This window comes from Cnephaeus nilssonii (genome assembly GCF_951640355.1).
Source record: "Cnephaeus nilssonii genome assembly, chromosome: 11".
NCBI lineage: Eukaryota > Metazoa > Chordata > Mammalia > Chiroptera > Vespertilionidae > Cnephaeus > Cnephaeus nilssonii.
In genome coordinates, this window is record NC_137082.1 from 75,740,181 (window position 1) to 75,761,964 (window position 21,784).

The following is a 21,784-nucleotide window of genomic DNA, read 5'->3' on the forward strand; positions in this document are numbered from 1 at the left end:
GATTTCCATAGCTCTAGGGCAGTGGTCGGCAAACTGCGGCTTGCTTTGGAGCCGTGGTTTGCCACTCTGTTGACTAATGAGTTTGCCGACCACTGCCTGAGGGAAAAACACTTAAAAAACATTTTAATAAAGTACTAATGTCTTTAACCTGAAGTCAAAACTTCTGGGTAAGGGTAATGCCTTACGCAGTGGTCGACAAACTCATTAGTCAACAGAGTGGCAAACCGCGGCTCAGGAGCTGCATGAGGCTCGCGAGCCGAAGTTTGCCGACCACTGCTCTAGGGTATCCCTGCTGAGGGCTCAATGATTTTTGCCTCTCAGCCCTGGCTTCTAAGATGCTTTATCCTGCACAGCTTTGTGGTTGGCTGTGCCTCCTCCTTTAAAGGCTTGCTTCCTTAGGTCAGGGACCTTGTCTTCTCTTCCTTCTGTTTCTGAATTCTACACAAAACATTTACTCCGGGTAAATTCTTGGTTGTTTAGAAATATCAGAGGTGAATCTAAATACTCTCTTCTGCACTTCTTGTGCTCTTTTGGTTAGCTGATGTCCATCGGTGCACTTGTCTATGACACACCAACCCCTACAAGCCTGCTACAGGATGTCTGAAATAGCTTTACAAATTCTTTCTCCACTCCTTGTTGGTTCGGCCCAAAGTTGCCTAAACTGTACCCAAGCAGTGAGAGATGTCCTTTTAAGGCTTGGAGTTCCCAAGGATAGCAGACATATTGAAAATTGCATCAATTAATTGTTGCAGTCCTAAAAGTTAGAGCAAAGGCAAATTTATCCCCCATATTCTAGCCTGTTTCAATATCTTTGGCCAGAGTAGTTTCATCCACAGTTTCTCCTGCCCCCTTGCCTCCTCTCTCTTTCCTTCCTAGTTCATAGTGAGTCTCTTACCTGCATCTCCCTCCATCCCCAGGAGTCACTGTCCTTTGCTAGCACAGGCTCTTTCCTCCCTTCCATTCTCTGCCAGTAAAGTCATTTCATCAAACTAAAGCTCATTAAAGGAAAAGGCAGAGAGGCCATTCAGCATCCTGACCCCCCGATATTGTAGTGAAAAAGCCCTTTGCCTTTTATATTTCAGCCTGAATAGGTGCATGACTCAGTAGTGGAAGGATTTGTAGCTGACACTCAATAGAAGCTGCTCTCGAATTTTGACAAATCCCATCTTGAGCCAAGAAGAGAAACAGATATTGATCCTAAGTGTACCTAATTCATCTCTGCACTTGTAATCCCACAAGAAAATGCCTTCTATGACCAGAGGGCAGTCAATATTTTTTCCATCTTATAAAATAAATAGCAGTTATTTTGGTGTGTCTTCATGCGTCCGGGGCACCAGAAGTAAACAAAGAGTTGATTTTTCCTCTTTCTGTGGCCGAGTTATAATAACTACTGGGTCTCTTGTTTGGCCTAATTAAAACCACATCAAATAATTTGGATTGATGAGTGACTAGAGGCGATTGTGTTATACTCCGACCACATTAACAAGGAAGCCTCGTTCCCCAGGCTGTGGAGTGGCATATCTGTGGAGACTTAGCTGCAGACATACAATAAATTGCAAGAGAATTCATTTCAGAGGACTCTCTCTGACTCCAGCAGTGTTATAGTTTTAGCCACACAGGGGAGGTCTTCATGTCGGCTAGGGGTCTACTTACAAACATGTTTTTATTTATTGTCCTTCCTCTCCTTTACCTGTGAGACAAAAGTTAGTTATGGGAGAACTTCCCAAAGGTCAGCAGATCAGCTAGATAGAGAACAGTTCTGTTTCCACAGTCATTCTGTATATTCTCAACCCAGATGGAGGGTCACAAGTTGTTGGAAATACTGAAAAACTGATTTGTGTCTATATTGATCCAAGCCCCACATCATTTCCCAACCACCCCAGGTCAGTTCCAACAAATAAGCACAGAGTCTCTTTGTACGTCAAAACCTGTGCCTTCATGTGGGCAAAACATCTGCTCAATTTCAGTTTTTTTCCTACATGTTAATAATTGTTTTATTATACATGACTAGTTCACTCAAATAAACCTAATTCTAGCTTCCTGAAAATTAATAAAAATATCAGAAATCAAATTTGGATTATTCAAGGCTTTGAAGGGATATTAATTTCAAATTACAAATCATTTTATTTTGAACCATCAAACAAAACCATCTGGAATTTTCCCAAATTTTCTCAGTGCCCTGTCAAAATTCTTATTTGAATGTACTATGTGTCTTACTCACAGAGGCAATTCTGATTTCTTCACATTCTTCCAGATCCATTGGGTGTTGGGCAAACAAGGCCTCTTGACAAAGCAATCAGATGTTTGACAATTGTATGGTTGTGTTTTACTCTCCAGCCAAGACAGCCTGCTTCTTCTTCTTGCCGTGGGCCACAGACTCGCCCACTTAGGCTGCTATTTGCTCCTGTAATGCCCTCTTTGCCATTAGTTTATATTAAATTAGTCTCCTAGCTGATTTTTTCAAACCCCTACTGAATAGGCCTGCTGATTCTATACTCCAGCTCTAAGATGTTTCCCCTGAAGGCATGGAAAGTTCAGGTCCAAGGTTCTTCCTGTCCATCAATGTAGTAATGAGTGAAAAATATGCTAGACAAAGCTAAACAAGGTTGTTCCCAAATTTATAAAATTTCTACATAACGTGTATTTATAACTAAATGTCAACAACCTAAGTGGGAATATTAAAGCCATAACACTCATGAATGTAAATGGGCCAGTGATACATTTAAATGAAACAATATAATTTGATGAGGAGTTAGAAGTCCTGAAAACTATTTTTAGCCCTGGCCCAAAGTAACTTGGTGTCTTTAGTTAAGCCATTTAATATTTCTGGGTTTCAGTGTCCTCATCATCAAATGAGAGGATTGGGATTAGATGGCCTCTCAGCCTCCATGGTGTTTTAATATTCTATGATCCTGTATCTCAGAGGCATGTAAATAAGCCATTGGGGAGATTTACATTGTTTTCGATACAACTGTAAAGCACGGATAGAGATATTGGGCTTATCTCAGCATGGCTAAAACTCAAGAAATATCAAGCTTATGTTGTGAATCTCCTTAGTGGATCAAGGCATTTACCGAAGTTCTTCAGCACATTTATCTGCTAGGGTCCCAGGGATGAAAAAGAGTGGTGCACATTAGCAAGATGGATATTTTTATGATAAATTGCCCGTGGTGTCACATTTTATAACATAGCAAATGCATTGACATACATGTCTATTCTGTGTACATATTTTAGGATCATGGGTTCTTAAGTTAAAAAACAACAACAAAACACACACAAAAAAACACACCTCAGAGATTATCTCATCTGGTCCTTTCTTTCACAGAGGAGACTGTAAATCTCAGAGAAGAGTTACCTAAAGCCACCTAAGTAATTTAAAAATTTGAGAATTGAATGGCTTAGCTGATACTCCTCTAATCCTTTTTTGTTTCCTCCCACAATTACACAAGATGTACACATTATAAACATGTAAACATTTATATCATTGAGGTAACATGCAAACATGTCATCAGTTATTTTTATAGTTATAATGTACCCAGCAATTAAAAAATACATTCTTAGGAACAATGCAGAATTATTAAAGATCAGCCACAGACTTCAAAACTCTTCCTCAATCTCTCTAGGAATGGACATAGCCAGTACACCCCCCTAGCTGTCAGTTATTCAAAGTCATACATACAGTGAACCCAGGCTAAATCTAGATTTCTCTCTTGAAGGGTTATTTTCAGAGTTGGAGTATGGGGCTTTTAGTTCTCAGGCTGGGTTCTTTCTCTCATAACAAGATGGCATTTATCCAAATTTTATTACTTTTCTGACATCTTATCCAGTGTTTGCTTGAATACTTTATAGAGTCCCATACTGCCTGAACTAGCTAATTCCACCCTAAGCCCTAAGAATGTTGTTCCCAATTTAGACCTTAAATCAGATTCCCTGTGTCTCCCACTCGTGTTTCCTAGTTTGTCCTCTGCTCCCTTGTGTAGTGACACACACACCTTGATGCCCCTTATATATTTTAATGCAACCACAGTGCCCCCGTCCTGCAGTTAGTGGCAAAATGGCACCAGAATGTTGCAGGGCCTGGGTTCAGCAACCTTGGCACTTGAGTTTGGCAAAGAAAGAATTCAGAGCCAAGGAACTCAAATTATAAGAGAAAGTTAATTTTAGAAAGTCATAGAGGTAGAATAGGTGAGCCAACTGAGCTGTGTGGGCTCAGGAAACAAGTTATAGAGGCAAAAGAAGGATCTTTGGGGTTTAGGAAAAAGAAGTGGGAAGGACAGGGGTAAAGGCACCATCAGGCGAGAGGGAGAGAAGTCTGGGGAAAGAAGGGAGTGAGGAAAGGTGCTGGGTCCTCTGTCCTAAGGGTTTTAACCCCCTCTCTAAAGGCAGGGATTTTAGGGGAGGTCCCAGGGAAAGATCTCAATAAAATATTCATCACACTTTCCAGGTGTGTCCTTTCAGAGTCATGGTCTCTACTGATTGGTCAGCACTACATTAGTCATTGCATCTGATGTCAGCCATGGCATTGCTTGTCTGTTTTTGTTGCTTTTCTGGGCCAGGAGCTGAAACACAACTGAGACCTCGATGTTAATTCTAGTTTGACCAAAATGCTTTCTCTGTGGTCAACAGATCCAAGGCTTTGTTCTTAATATTATTTGATGTTTGTCAGAATCTCCTTGTCCCGAGCTTCATGCTTAGGGGAGTGGTCGTGCAAGGGCTTATATGGGAGTCTATGAGGCTATTCTCCTGAGCCCTTGTTCCTTCTCTAAGGGGGTCTACCACATGACTAGCTACATGCCAGGGGAGGAAATATCAGGGGAGGGTCCGAATTGTATGACCAGTGATATGATTGGTCAGGGTCTAAATCACATGACCAGAGATATGCTAGGGGAAGAAAGGTCACCCTGGGGCGAGATCCTTGTTTTCCCAGTTTTGCCCATTGCTAGATACCTGGGGCTTCCACCTTGGTGCCATTCCATTGTTCCTATTCTGCTCATGCCTGTCCAACTGCCTGCTATCCTGCCACCCTCTAATCTTACATTATTGGGTTCAGCTTTCCTATTCTATTCTCTCTTTCATCCTTTACATCATGTTTCCCATCCTTTGGGTATTTCTCATTGTCCTCAGGAAAACATTGCACCCCAAATAGAACATGATTCCCCAGGTGTTCTCTGATCAGCGTATAGAGAGCTGTTACTCACCACGAACAGGATACTACCTTTCCATCAAACACAGAGACTCATCAGTGTTCACTTATTGCTTTGTTAAGGGGTGATGAATTTGCTCAATCCTTTCCTTGGTGTCTCAGCAGAAGGCAGGCAGAGGAGCAATGGGCTTGATTTCAAGAATATCTTTTCTGGTAGAACACTGAGGAGCTTGTCAATATCTTTTCTAGGTGCGTTTTGTCAAACCGATATTCCAATAGACAGCCATTAACACCTCACCCTATGCTTCAGAATCACATTTGGGGGAATTTACTTTGACTGATTACAGCTTGCAGGGATCATTTGGTCCTATGGATTCAATCTTATGTTTCAAAAGCCATTTCCTATCAGGGATGGTGAGTACATCCCTGCTTACCCTGATTTTTAAAGAGCAGGATAGAAATGTGTCCTTTAATTTTCTTTGAGCCTCATCGAAAGGAAAGAACAATCCCTCTCCCACCTCTCCCTCACCCACTAAGAGCTAGCCACTAAAGATAAAAGATATCACACCTCCTAAGAAATCTGATAAAAACAAATTGTCACCCTATTGACATATTGAGATGGCAAACTACACAGTGCATTTCTCAGGCCCCAGCAATATGGATGTTTTTCTTTCCAGAAATGTATCTGATTGAGGAAGTTTATTGTCCTATAGATTGTAATGTGGTGATCAGTCAGATAAGACCATCAAAGGCAGAGTAACTCTGATTCTTATAATAAGCTATGGGCTTATTTTCATCAGGGCACCAAAGAAAGATAAAATACCGGAGCAGAAGAGATCCAAGGATATGATTCTCTTCTATGGGAGGAGCATTAATATCAGGGAAAACATAGTTTAATAGGTGAGGGGGAAAAATCCAATTGGTGACAAGAACAATAGATTTTATAGACAAATATGTGGTAAGAAAGAAACATTGCATTGTTTGGGACACCTGTAGTTAATTATTGCAGCTAAAGACATTAAAATCAGTTTCTTTGCTCATACATCTTCATAGACTGTTTGGCAATATTAAATGACAAAAGCTTAATAATCAAAAGTACTGAGTTAGCAAATGTTTTCTAATTTTAATAACTTCTTGTTGTAATTACCAAGTCTTAGAGTGAAATGATTTAATTAGAAAGTAATCAAGAAGTGTCTACTGTTAATTGAAGGAATTATAAAAGATCTACATTTTTAATATATTTTGGGGGTAATAAAATTAGAATTCACCATAATTATCTTTAAACCACCCCGATGAGGAATGTTTGATGTAGGAACAATGTCTTTGATACTTGCAAGAGTGGCAACCATCATTGAGACTGTAGTGGGATTACAATATCTCACTTCTGTCTGGAAAATAATAACAACAGCTAATATTTATTGAAAACCTACCATTTTCCAGAAAAAAAAGTGGTTTTGAACACGAGCCAAAACTGTTTTATTTACCAATGGACCTTCTGTGCACATAATAGACTCCTGATAAAGAATTTCAAATCATATTGAATGAACGCGGTGCCGAATCAGAAAGAAAGGAGTGTACTGAGGTCCCCAAGCTGAGCCTCAATGGAGTTGGTCAGTTTACTCACTCGTATCATTAGAACCTTCTATTTGGCAATGCTCTTTTGGGATTCATAGACTGATTTCTATTGTCCCTCACCTCCAGACCATAATACTCATCTCTACACATGAGTTCAGCTGAAGTGACAAAGACCTTGCCACAGACCCTAGAGAACAACTTTTACTGTTTATCTGCTGCTGTTGTTTCTCCTCATACTATATAAGCATTCCACCACTGGGTATGAATGGGTATTTGTAAATGGTAAAGAAGGGAATGCAGAGAAAGAGAAGTTAATGTTAATTCTGTGAAAGTGTGAGTGGTGCTATTGAATATTACAAAGGTAAAATTATTCAGCTTCATACCACCTCCATGAAGTCAAGAAGGTGAGCTATGCCTTTAAATAACTAACGGTACAAAAGGAATCATTTTTATGAGCTCTGGAAGATTCACAGCTTTTTAAACACACCCATCTCTGGCTGTCCCTCCCAGGCCCATCACTATGATATGCCTGCCTCGCCATCACCGTCTTTAGCCACAGTGAATTATCAGGGACTTAATAGTTATGTGGGATTTAACAACTCTTCTCTGCATCTTGGACCATCAACTCCTCCTGGACTCTCATTAATCCTGGGAGCAATGGCTTAGACCATGATCATTATTGCTTTAACAAATACTGCCAGGATACAATGAAAGTGACTTCCCATTTATCTTCCAGGGAAATTCATTCTGCAGGAGTGACACTGTCTGCTTAAGAGGCACAAGCTATTGTCTCAAAGTTTTTTTTTTAAAGGTATTGTTGCTCTCTCTACTTATTTTCCAGGGTGGGGCAAAAGTAGGCCTACAGTTGTAAGTATGCAAAACACAGAGTTTATTCTCTCTCATATTATTATTTACTAGAGGGCCATCACACAAAGAGATTCGTGCAATAGGCCTTCCTTCCCTTGGCTTCGAGCACCGGTTTTCTTCTGGCACCCAGGACCCAGGCCTTCACTCCGGCCAGAGTTTGTCATCTTCGTCTTTGCTGCAGACTCCGGCCGTTAATTTCATTTCCTCTTCACTGCTTCGCTGCAGACTCTGGCCGGAGTCTGCCATCTTCGTCTTCACTGCAGACTCTGGAGTCTGCAGTCTTGTCTTCGCTGCGGCACTGCACTCCTGTAGATCCCTTCGCCCCCCCGCCCTCCCTCTCATAGCAGGCGTCCTGTCCCACCTGGCCACTCCTCACCTGGAGCAGCTGGGCGGCCGCCATCTTTGGCCTCCTAATTTGCATACTCACTCTGATTGGCTGTGGGCGTTGCAGAGGTACGGTCAATTTACATGGTTGTCTATTATTAGGTAAGTGAGCTAGAGGCCCGATGCATGAAATTGGTGCAAGAGTAGCCTTCCTTCCCCCAGCTGCCGGCACTGGCTTCCCTCCGGCACCCAGGACCCAGGCTTCCCTCCAGAGGGAGGCCCCACCCACCCCCACTGCAGCCCACTGGTCGGTGGCCTGGGCCTCCCTCTTTGGGGCTATCATGGAGCCCCCCGATTGATCGCCCTGCCAGCTGGTGGCCTGGGCTTCCCTCAGCAGGGCCTCCCTCTGCAGGGTGATGGGTGGGCCCCCAACCAATTGCATCGTACCTACATTGGCTGGCCTGGTGCCAGTGGGTGTCATAGCGTGGTCCCAGATGGTCGTCCATATGGTCATTCTGCTCTTCAGCTGTTCGGTCAATTTGCATATTATGCTTTTATTATATAGGATTATTGTATGAAGTTCCATACAAACAACTGTAAACCTAATTTTGTTCCACCCATGTGGGAAAACAAAGGATAATGAAATGTTTGTTTGTTTTCTCCTGGCTCCTTAACTGATCTTCCTCATATTTCTCCCCACCTCTGCATCTTAGCATATTGGATGTCAAACACCCAAAGAATTTCTCTCAGTTATCTTCGAGTTGCACTTTTTTTAAATTTTATTTTCTTCAGTTAATGCCCCTTTCCACCAAATGTATTTCTGACTTCTCTGCTCAAATTATAAGAATATACACTTTTCTCCTAGAGGTCTTTCTAGTTTTCCAAGACCCCACTGACTGGTAGAATTAGGTAAACTATTCGTCCAACATCTTAAAGTTTACCCAGGAAAGCTGCTGTACAAGAAACACCATTTTGAAACTTTTCTCCATGACATTAATTGCTAAGTCCAAAGTGGAATGACTGGTGTTTTAAAAACATGTCTCTGCTTCCCAAGTGCTGCAATACAATCCTCCTGTTTTCAGAGAAGTGCGGCAAAGGTTACTTATCTGAAACACACTGTGGCCATAATAGAGAGCATTTCTCCTCATCTGAATTTTCTAAGAAAAAACTTTTTAAATAAATTTGAAATGAGCCAGCAACTGTCTGTGAAGAGAGACGTCTCAAGCAACATTTCAGTAATATGAATGCATTTTAAAATGACTACATGCAGGTCTACACGTTTACTAGTATTTATTTTAACTGAAAAAAAAATGAGGGTAGAGAGGATGGACACAGTCATGCTTATCAAATCGCAGGCAACAAAGCTAGGAGACCCCAATTTAAAAACTGAAATGGATAGCATTGAGTCATTTGCAGAAGTTTTGGTCTTCTTACTCTTGCTAAATCTGGCTGGAATGGATTAGTCAGCTATTTGATAGTCACTTCCCTTTCTGCCACTGAGACAGCAGAGGTGGGGCCTGGCGGCTGCTCCGCATGGTGAGGCCTGGAGGTTCTGTGGCTCTACGCAGCGTGGAGGGGGCCAGTCCTGGCGTCTCCTCCGCCTCGCGTGGAGGAGGCGGGTCCCAGTGGAAGAGGCAGGTTGCAGTAGGGGAGGGCAGTTGTGGGCGATTAGGCCTGCAGGGGAGGGCAGTTAGGGGTGACCAGGCCTGCAGGGGAGGGCAGTTGAGTGCGACCAGGACAGCAAGGGAGGGCAGGTAGGGGCGACCAGGTCAGCAGAGGAGGGCAGTTGGGGGCGACCAGGTCAGCAGGGGAGGGCAGTTGGGGGTGATCAGGCTGATGGAGGAGGGAAGTTAGGAGTGACCAGGCCAGCAAGGGATGGCAGTTGGGAACCATCAGGCCAGCAGGGGAGGGCATTTGGGCCAGCAGAGGAGGGCAGTTGGGGCAATTGGGTCAGTAGGGGAGGGCAGTTGGGTGTGGTCAGGCCGGCAGGGGAGGGCAGTTGGAGGTGATCAGTCCAGCAGGGGAGCAGTTAGGCGTCAATCAGGCTGTCACGGAAGTGGTTAGGGGGCGATCAGGCTTGCAGGCAGAAGTGGTTAGGGGCAATCAGGCAGGCAGGCAGGCAGATGAGCGGTTAGGAGCCAACAGTCCCAGATTGTGAGAGGGATTGGGTCTAAACCATCAGTCAGACATCCCCCGAAGGGTCCCAGATTGGAGAGGGTGCAGGCCGGGCTGATGGACACCCCCCGCCCCCGTGCACAAATTTCATGCACCTGGCCTCTAGTTTGTATAATAAATAGATTATCTCTTTCTTGGCACCTGGATGTTATTTAAGTACTTTTTTATATTTAAAGTTTCTCTGTTGTCATTTTTTTGGTCAAAGTTTTTAAGTATTATTTTTCATGATTAAAAAAATCATATTTGGCCTTACCTGGTTTGGCTCAGTGGATAAAACGTCAGCCTGCTGACTGAAGTGTCCTGGGTTCGATTCTGGTTAAGAGAACATGTTTGGGTTGCAGGCTCGATCCCTAGTAGGTGTGCAGGAGGCAGCCGATTAGTGATTCTCTCTTATCATTGATGTTTTTATCTCTCTCTCCCTCTCCCTTCCTCTCTGAAATCAATAAAAATATATTTAAAAAATCATATTTGCACTTTAACTTATATATATTTTGTTGTTCAAGGAACAACAAAGTGTATACTAGTACAAATAAAAATTTAGGTTATGGATGGAAATAGTGGTCTATTGTTTTTTATCTGATATATCTTATCCCTTATTAATTTTCTTGTTAATTACTAATATTGTTTATTTTTGCCTTTTTTATCTTTGTTATTTTACTTGTTCAAATTAGAAGTTTATTTTAATAACTAGAGGCCCAGTGCATGAAATTGGTGCACTGGGGTGGGGTGTCCCTCAGCCCAGCCTGCACCCTCTCCAATCTGGGACCCCTTGGGGGATGTCCAACTGCCAGTTTAGGCGTGATCCCTGGGATTGGGCCTAACCGGCAGTCAGACATCCCCCTCACAATCCAGGACTGCTGGCTCCTTACCACTCACCTGCCTGCCTGCCTGATTGCCCCTAACCACTTCTGCCTACCAACCTGATAGCCCCCTAACCACTCCCCTGCTGGCCTGATTGATGCCTAACCACTCCCCCGCCGTCATGGTTAACACCTCACTGCTTCTCTGCCAGCCAGCCCGATCACCCCCAACTGCCCTCCCCTGCTGACCTGATCACCCAAAACTGCCCTACCCTGCAGGCCTGGTCACCCCCAACTGCCCTCCCCTGCAGGCCTGGTAGCCCCCAACTGCCCTCCTCTGCCAGCCATCTTGTGACAATATGGGGTGGCCATCTTATGATGACATGGGGGCAGCCATCTTGTAATGGCCATCTTGTGATGATGTGGGGGCGGCCATCTTGTGACAACATGGGGGCGGCCATCTTGTGACAATGTGGGGGCAGCCATCTTGTGACACAAGGGTGTAAGGGTCAATTTGCATATTACCTCTTTATTATATAAGATTTTTCCAAAGAAACACCTTTTCCTATTTTGTTGAGCCTCTTTATTGCTGCTTTGTGTTTTTTTTTCTGTTTAATAATAAACATTGTATAAGTGTAACTAATTGATTAATTTCTGATCTTATAATTTGTTATTTCCTTCCACTTTTCTTGGTTCATTCTTTTCCTAATCAGGCTTTTGAGTTGAAATGTAATTCGCTTATTTTCAATCATTATAATTTTAAATGAATACTACCATAGTTAAAAGCTGCTTTCTAGCCATTCTGTAGTTTCCATCATAATTCCCCTTTTAAACTACAAATTATTTAGTAATCATTAAAGCAATCTAAGCTTGTTTTTATGGTCTTGTTCCTCATAATTTTTAATTTAATGGTATTGTGGTCAATGAATATGACCTTTATGATATTGTTTGAAACTGGTTGAGCCTTGTTTTAACTTCATTCATATATGGTATATTAAGAAAAGTTTTATATATATCTGAAAATTTCACATAATTATTTATTTTTCTGAGCAGAGTTGTCCAAATGTCCATTAGACAAATATTTTTATTTTGATGTTCAAATTTTTCATATTGGTAAAGATTTAGTGTCATTTGAACGTGTCAGTCCCTGACAGATGTGTTTTAAAATTTCCACTATAATTACATATTAGTCATTTGTTCTGAAAATTCTGTCAGTTTTAGCATGACATATTTCTCCATCAAACAACCCCCCCTCATTTTATTAATTTAAAAAATAGTTTTTAAAATAAAGGTTAAATTTATTTATAATCCACAGCTAATTAAACTTACTGATATTTAAAAGTCATTTCTGTGCTCATCATTGTGAGACTTACCTCTAAGTATACGTGCTTCTTGCTGAAGTGGATACCTTAATACTTTTTATGAGTCTCTATAGGTAATAAACTCAGTCTTTTTATAACTGAAATAGTCTTTTAGGGAAACTCCTGGAGAGAGCTATCCATATCATTCCATTTACTTTTTCTCCCCACTCAGGCCTTTGTTACTTTCATTTCACTGGATCTGATCTTAAGCCATGACCTCTAATACCAACTCTAAAAGGTCACATCTCAGTGTTCATCTTCTTCGACCTATAAGCAACATTTGGCATACGTTACCACACCTTCCTCTTTGAAACATATTCCACATTTCCTGTTTGTGCTTCTCTTTCTGGGTTCTCCATGGACCTCATTGGCCCGTTACATAGGCTCCCCCACTGGTTTCTTCCACCTTTCTTACTTGTAACCTCTACTTTCCCCAGGGATCAGTTTTTAAATGTTTCTTTTTATCTCTATTCATACTTAGCATGTGGCTTTAATTCATATCTAGATGCGGACATGTATCGCCTGTACCAACCTTTTCCTCTGGATTCCAAGTTCCTATATTCCAATACCTATATGATATCCTCATTTGAATGTTGGATTAGGTATTTTATTTACAAAAATGGCATTTTGGGTTTTATTCACAAACCTTCATCTGCTGAGTTTTCTCCATCACATAAATGCTCATCCCATTTTGCCAGTTTCTTTAGCCAACTACTTTAGAGTACTTCTTCCTTTCCCCCGTCTTCCTCCTTTCCTTCCCTACTTCTTCCTCCTCCTCCTCCTCTTCTCTCCTCCCTCCTCCTCCTTCCCCTTTTTCTTTTAGGGTAATTCTCGAGTTCCCCATCAGGGATTCATTGCTTCAGACACTTTTATGGATAACTTTTCGAATCCTTTGGGAATCTGATCAAATGTCATAGCCTCAGAAAAGGTTTCTTTTATGTCCCTTCATAAATAACATCTTTATATCACCACTCTGTATCCCTCATCCTTCCTTTTTTCTTTATAGCACTTATCACTTCACAACATATTATCTATTTATTGTTGCTCTGTCTGTCTTCATTAGAACAGGGGCTTCAGAAAATGGGCTTTGTCTCCTCTGTTTCCTGATATATATTAAAGCCCAGAATAGGAGTTGGAATGGAGTAAATATAAAGGCAGTTATTTGCTGGGTGAATAACTTATGCCTTTGCTTTATAATCCTTTATAATTCTGTAATTCTAGACTTACAGTTATTTTTCCTCAGCACTGCTAAAGTGTCATTCCATTATCTACTGGCATCTATGGTTGCAAAAGGGAATTTTACTTGTTGTTATACTGATTGTCATTTCTTTTTATTAAGAGAAATGCATTTTTCAAGGTTTTTAAATTGTCATTTAACTCTTGATATTCTACAGTATAACTTGGAGTGGCTTTTTAGAGTTTGAAATATATATATATATATATATATATATATATATATATATATATATATATATATATATTAGAGGCCCAGTGAACGAAATTTGTGCACGGGGTGGGGGTTGGGGGGAGGAGGAGTGTGTGTCCCTCAGTCCAGCCTGCACCCTCTCCAATCTGGGATCCCTCTCACAATCTCACAATCCAGGACTGCTGGCTCCCAACCACTCGCCTGCCAGCCTGATCACCCCCTAACCACTCCCCTGCCAGCCTGATCAATGCCTAACTGCTCCCCTGCTGGCACGATTGCCCCTAACTGCCCACCCCTGCCAGCCTGGTCACCCCTAACTGCCATCCCCTGCAGGCCTGGTCACCCCCAACTGCCCTCTCCTGCTGGGCCGGTAACCTCTAACTGCCCTCCATTGCCAGCCTGGTCACCCCTAACTGCCCTCCCTTGCCAGCCTGGTTGCCACAAACTGCCCTCCCCTGCAGGCCTGGACCCCCCAACTGCCCTCCCCTGCAGGCTTGGTTCCCCCCAATTGTCCTTCCCTGTAGGCCTGATCACCCCCAACTTCCCTCCCTTGCAGGCCTGTTCCCTCCCAACTGCCCTCCCCTGCTGGCCTCATTGCCCACAACTGCCCTCCCCTGCCGGCCATCTTGTGGTGGCCATCTTGTGTCCACATGGAGGTGGCCATCTTTGGCCACATGGGGGTGGCCATCTTGTGTGTTGGAGTGACAGTCAATTTGCATATTGCTCTTTTATTATATATACTATATAATATATCTAGTATAAGGTCATTTATCTATCTTCAAAACCCTGGGTTTATATTGATATATCTAATTCCAGTCCAACACCATAGGATTCATTCTTGTTTATGCTCTTTCCCTATTTCTAATCACCTTCCCTGAGAGTGAGAAATCCTGCACCATCTTATCCTCAATATGCTAATCCCTTTGCGTATATTCAGTCTTCTATCACCACTAATAGCTATTGTTGCTGAGTTTGTTGTCCTTTTAATTGGCATTCCTCTGTAGGTAGTATTTTTAAAATAAATTTTATTTTTTAGAAAAAAATTAGATTTAAAGAAAAATTAAAAATGTAGTACAGAGAGTTCCCATACACCCTACATTTGCATTCCCTATTTATTAACATCTTATATGAGTTTGGTACAATTTTTACAATTAATGAATCAATATCTACACTATTACTCACTACAGCCCATAGTTTATTCAGCTTTCTATAGTTTTTATCTAATGTCTGTTTTCTGTTCCAAGATTTCATCCAGAATACAACATTACATTTACTCATTGTATTTCCTTAGGCTCCTCTTGACTATGGCCATTTCTCAGACTGCCTTGTTTTTGATGACCTTGACAGTTTTGAGGAATATTGATCAGATATTTTGTAGGATGACCTACTACTGGAAAATATCTGTTGTTTTCTCATGATAGAACTGGAGATATGAGTTTTGGGAGGAAAACCCCAGAACTAAAGTGCCATTTCATCACATCATATCAATGTTATATACTATCTATATGATTTATGACTGTTGATATTGACTTTGATCACCTGGCTAAGGTAGTGTTTGTCAGGTATCTGCACCACAAAGTTTATTTTTTATTTTCTTCTTTATAATACCTACTCTTTGGAAGGAACCCACTCTGTGTAGCCCACATCTCAAGAGTAGGGAGTTAAATGCTCTACTTCCTTGAAAGTGAAGTATCTACAAAAATCCCTGCTATGTGTTCAACTCTATTTTCAAAACACAGAGATTTTAGGGCTACATCTAGTAACATCTCTGAAAAATATATTTTGATAAATGTTGGAAAAGAGTATGAGGACAGTGTCTTAGTCATCTCTGTATCCCTAGCCCCTAGCATAGTCCCAAGTTTATAGATTATGTGAATACATTAAGATTAAATCTCACCTCTAGTAAAAACTGAAATAGGAAGCAGGTATAGTTGGATTTCATTTACCTAAAAACTGCCTGTAGATTCTGTTTATTTTTTTTTATAAGTTATGACCATTTGACAAGAGTCCATGAGAAAGTCCTCTTGTCAATACCATGGATTTGTCAATAATGAAAAAACTCTTGTTTGCAGCCCGTCCTGGGAACAACAAAGCAGACGATACCTATTATCCATGTGTCATTTCCTAGTTGAGGACATAAGAACAGATCAAGGCAAAAACCAGTACGACTTCAAATTAGTGGCACAGATCGATGCCCATATTTCTCTGTGTCATGTTTCATTATATAGAACTATTTATGTCATCATAACCTAAGGCATCTTAATGCAACTTGACATCCAGGTTACATTGCATTAAAAAAATAAGAAGCTATTGTATTTTGTTAATGGGGTGGAAAAGATTTCAGGTCTCCCTTTTATTTTGCATAGTATATAGGTTTATGACATGCTGTGTATACGGGGGTTCTGTATTAAAGGTTGAAAGGTCACAAGCCTTCAATTTAAGTCTATCAAAATATTCCTTTAGTTTGGACTCTCACATCTATTTCATGTCAATAATAGAGGTTAAAAGTTTAATTTTTGGGTGATTAAATTATTCTTTGTCATAATGTTTAGAGGTGACCACTTAAATTAAGGCAGCTCTTCTCCAATATTCCAAATCACAATATCACTTATATTTCAGGATTCTACTTAAATGCTATGCCTTCCATTAAGCATCCCTTCTTACCATTTTTTTCTTCCTTTCTATCAGAACTTTCATAAGTCATATCTACTGATAAGACATATTTTTATATCCTAATAATATTATGGATGTTTGAGTATATATCTTAGCCTTATTAAATATCCTAAATGTCTTCAGATTAGGAACCATTTCTATTACTATAGTTTAGAGACTATCTAACTTTCAGTGTCCATAAAAACAATTTAGAGACTGTTCAGAAATTTAGATCCTTCTCATAATGCCAGAGACTTTAATACAGTGGTTCTGAAGTGAGACTCAGTAATGTGAACTTGTAATAAAAAGCTGGAGGAGAGTAAATACAAAGAATAACAACCAAAGGCACATCATAGTCAAAACCAGAGACAAAGACACAAAGAGAACATATTGAAAGCTACTAGGAAAAAACATATTATATGCAGTAGAACAATAATATGAAAGACTAAAGGCCTGGTGCATGAGATCATGCACTCGGGGGGAGATGGGGATCCCTCATCCCAGCCTGCGTCCTCTCTCGCAGTCTGGAAGCCCTCGGGGGATGTCCCACTGACAACTTGGACAGCTCCTGCATTGAGTGTCTGCCCCCTGGTGGTCAGTGTGTGTCACAGCGACCAGTCATTCTGCTGTTTGGTCAATTTGCATATTAGCCTTTTATTATGTAGAATAAGATAGTTGATTTTTTGTCAAACACAATGAAGGCCAGAAGACAATGGAATGCCCATCTTTAAAATACGAAAAGGAAAAAAAAAACCTACTAAACAAGAATCTATATACAGTTTAACATTTAAAAAAATTTTTAAATGAAATAGACATTTACAGATGAATGAAAACTGAATGCATTTGTTGTTGGAAGACCTGTGCTATAAGAAATATTAAAGAAAATTTATCAAACTGAAGGAAAATTATATCAAGTGGAAATTTGGTTCTACAAGAAAGAATGAAAAGCACTAGAAGTGGTAAATATACAACTTAATATAAAAGACTAATCTTGAAATGTTCTTTTAATTTCTCTCAAGGGTAAATGAATTCTTTAAAGCAAAAGTGGCATCATTGTAAGGTTGAATTAAAATGTATATAGAATTAAAATATATGACAATAACACTATACAAGTTGGTGGGGTAATAATAGTGAACTGATTTGATGTTCTTATATTTGTGAAACTGGAAATGTGAAGTGTGAAATGTGAGCTGGTAAAAATATTAATTCTAAGGATATTCTGATAAGTTAAGGATATATATTGTAATTTCTAGAGTAATGAGAAAAAGTAACAATAAGAAACAGTGTAGCTAAAAACCCAATAGAGGAAATAAAATAGAATACAAAAGCTATTTAGTTAATCCAAAAAATAACAGAGAAATAAAAACCAAAACAAAAGTTAATTTAAGATGTAGAGAATATACTAGTAAACAATATTTTCAACCATGTTGACTTAATTGGTATTAACAGAGCACCACACCCAACAACTATAGAATACACATTATTTTTAATTGCACATAGAACATTCAACAAACTAGGTCTCCCTATCTATTAAGCCATAAAACACATCTCATAAATTTAAAGAAATTTAAATCTTACAGAGTAGTCTTCTGACCACAATTAAATTGAAAATCATCTACACTAATAAAAGAGAACTATGCAAATTGACCATCACTTCACAACACCCACCAATCAGGTGTGAGTATGCAAATTAACCCAACAAAGATGGTGGCGGCCCTGCCCCTCGGCCGCTCAGGGCCTCTAGGCAGCATGCATGCAGGCATGGAGCGGCTGGGTGGGGTGGGACGCCTGCTATGATGGGGAGGGCGGGGGGCAGAGGGAGCTACAGGAGTGGTGCTCTGGCTGGAGCAAAGACTGAAGGCTCCGGCCTGAGTGAAGGCCTGGGTCCCGGGTGCGGGAGGAAAACTGGTGCCGGCAGCCAGGGGAAGGAAGGCCTATTGCATGAATCTTTGTGCAACGGGCCTCTAAAATAAAATATACAGAAAAATTCCCAAATATTTGGAAATTGAAGAACACATTTCATCAAAATATACAGAAAAATTCCCAAATATTTAGAAATTGAAGAACACATTTCATCAAAACTGGATTAAGTAAACTTGTTTCTTCATTGATTCTCATTCATGCCATAATACTTCCAGGTTTTGCTTTTGCTAATGTGATTTTCTCTCACCAGAAAAGCCTCTCCTAGCCTCTCTGTCTGCCTTATATCCTCTCCTTTGGAAGCCCAATGACACAAGACCTTTTCCAGCTGGGCTTGTTGCTAATATCTAACTAGTAATGATTTTCTCTTCTTTCAATCCTGTAGTTCTCATTGACTAATCTATTCAGTATGGCACTTCCTTACATATCAAATGTATGGTTACCTCTTTCCCATATGGGTCTTTTCTCTCCAATAATATTGTAAACATTGTAAACAAACTTATTGGAAACATTTCTACTTCTCAGTCCCTTATAGCCTGTCTTCCCCTCCAACCATGTGAAGTAAAATTAAAATGCTCAATAATGTGTTTTTAAATTAAGGACATAAGACTTGGGGGTTCCATGTGAGTGAGAATTTCACTCCTGGCACCCACAAACTATATAATTTTAGGAGATGTATTTCTCTTTATCTATAAAGATGGGAATAGTAATTTTTTTCTCCATAAAGTAATTGCAAGGATTAAGTGGTATAAAGTGCTTTAGCCACTTAGCACATTGGTGCTTTATAAGCATTTAGCAAATGGTTGTTGACAAGATTGTTGTTGGTGATGTGCCATTATTGTGTAGTTGTGACATTATTATTTTTATTGTTAAAGACCATACAATATTAGACTCTATGGGAGTTAGGGATTATACAGTCCAACCCATTTATTCCTGGAATTAGAAAACCAAGGCCAGAGAGGAGCAGCCTGATGATTATTTTGTCTTAAAAGAATAGTTTTCAAGTTTCAAAGTTTATGTTCTGATTTACATTATGGTGCAATTTTAAAACCGTATTTGCTTTTTACAGAGAATATTTTCCCAGTTAGAGGAGTAAAATACTCCTTTTCATTTACATGGAAAAGAACCCTTATAATTTCCTAGTGGTTCCACCCTCTATCTGGGTATGAACTGCTTTTGTTAAAATATATACCTGAAAAAGTTACAGGAGGCAAACCTCTCCCCATCATGGTCTGCCTACATGTACATTATACATCCATAAATTCTCACATGTCCAAGTCAACCCCATTGAGGGAATAAACAATTATTTGTTCACCTACTACTGTGATCACAACACTCAAAATAAAGTACCTCTGACCTATTTTGGTCATGTGCTCTTAGTCAGTTGTTTAATTCTTGACCGTCAGTTAAACATCTGATCCTGAAAATGCCCAGCCTCCCAATTTGGAGGCCACTACAACTCATGAAGTAGCCCATTTGTCCTCCATCATTGAGTGTGGTGCAAAACGCCATGCCGAGAGAAAGTCTATATGGGAACTGACAAGAGGGTGAGAGAGAGATCAGTGAGATGGCATCTTGGATATGAAAAATAGATGTTTTAAATACTGAGGCCTTAAGAAGGAATTAATGAATTAGGGCTTGTGAAGGTGGGCCTCCGAGAAAGGACTCCCAGTGTGTGTACAGCATGCACAGACCAGTCAGTTGTCTTTGCTACACACTCATTCTATCTTCCTCTGGAACTTGGGTAGATTTTAAAAGTCCATAGACTTCTGGATGGTGCTGCAGCCACCACCCTCCCCTCCCCCATTTTTCACCCCTTGCCTTGAGGCTCCATGGTTGTCTGCTGTTAAGTGCCCTAAGAGCTGTGATTACTGTGATTTCCTTTAACCAGCTCTACACATTATTTGCCTTTCAGTTTTTTATGTCAGTCCTAATGTGTTGGGCCAAACATGTTGGAACTTGTTAAGATTCTCCAAATAGCTTCTTTGTGTTGGAGAAATCACACCAGTGACAGGCCCTCCTCTCCTCTCCCAGAGCTTTTATGCAAGTGCTATGCCCCCTACTGTCCCCATCACTCTGCCTCACAGAGGAATTGACATTTCCATCCAGAGCTCAGATACCAACAACACTTACTATTTTTTTTTAGTTTGTTTCTCTCTCTCTCTCTATTTCCCCTTTATCCCATTTAAATGCTGAACATAATAAAGTTGCCAAAGCTCTCCCTCCATTGGAGTGAAAACCATTCATTTGTCGTCTCAATTTAAGATTCCTGACTCCAACTAGAAGGATATTCTCTGTGGACGTAATGGGACATTTAGCAGTTCATTCATTTTCTTCACATGCTACTTATTTAGGCGCTCAGCGGTTGGCAGCTTTGATGTGGAGTAGTGAAATTATAAAGACATTACATATCATAAAAATATAAATGAAAGAAAACACCGACCCTCTTTTATATCAGGCTAAATTGACTGCTGTCATATTAAGGGTATTTTGTTTTATAAATTATACCTGTTTCAAGGTATTCCCTTGAGTGAGTCACTACATTGTCTTTTATTTCCTTTTCCTTTTCCTTTTTTTGGTAACAAAATAGGCTCTCCCTTTCCAATACATCGATATAAAGAACTATAAAGGGCTCAAATATAGGAATTCATGTGCCTAATACCGAAATTTACCTGGAATTTTCAATATTGGGCCAGCAAGGCAGTCAAAGCATGCATAATTTTTCAATGCTAACCTACATTATTATATTGGACATAACAAAAGGACTTTGGAATAAAAACCAGGTTCATGAATTACATTCTTCAACATTCACTTTTTGAAAAAGTTCCACAAGTATGACCACTTCTCTTTGTATGTTTGGGCAGCTGTGACAAAATTCCACAGACTGGGTAGCTGATAAAAAGCAGACATTTATTTATCACAGTTCCAGAGATTGGAAGTTCAAAATAAGGGCATCAGCATGGTTGGGTGAGGTCCTTCTTCCAGGTGGCATACTTTCCCTGTATACTCACAGGGCAGCTCTATGGGCTTTCTTTTATAGGTGCTGCCAGTGAAAGTGGGGCTCTTTCATAGGGTCGTGAGACAAGCATTTCAGGAGAAACATACATGGGAGAATGTGGTATGGTAGTGAGGTTTTTTGGGATGGAAATCGAAGGTTGCTCTGGGTGCTGAATGTCTCATCTTCATCTGCCCTGCCATGGAAAAAGTTCAGCCTTATCTCCATCAAGGCCAAAACAAAGACCATTGTCCAAAGATTCTGTGCCATTGGTCCTGCATCAGCAATTGCAGCCCCTGTGCAGGTAGCTTAGTGCTGTTCCCGGCTGCCACCCATTGCTGTGCTGCTGGGCTGCTTTTGGAGTCCTTGCAGCTGCGAGGGCCACATGGTTACTAATGAGAGAGAACCACTGAGCGAATGGTGTGTGTGTGTGTGTGTGTGTGTGTGTGTGTGTGTGAGGGGGGGGGGGTGGGGGAGAAGGCTTTTTGTTAGCTGGGATTATATTATTTGGGGCTTGGGAAAGACTAGGTACTTTCTCAAACTAAC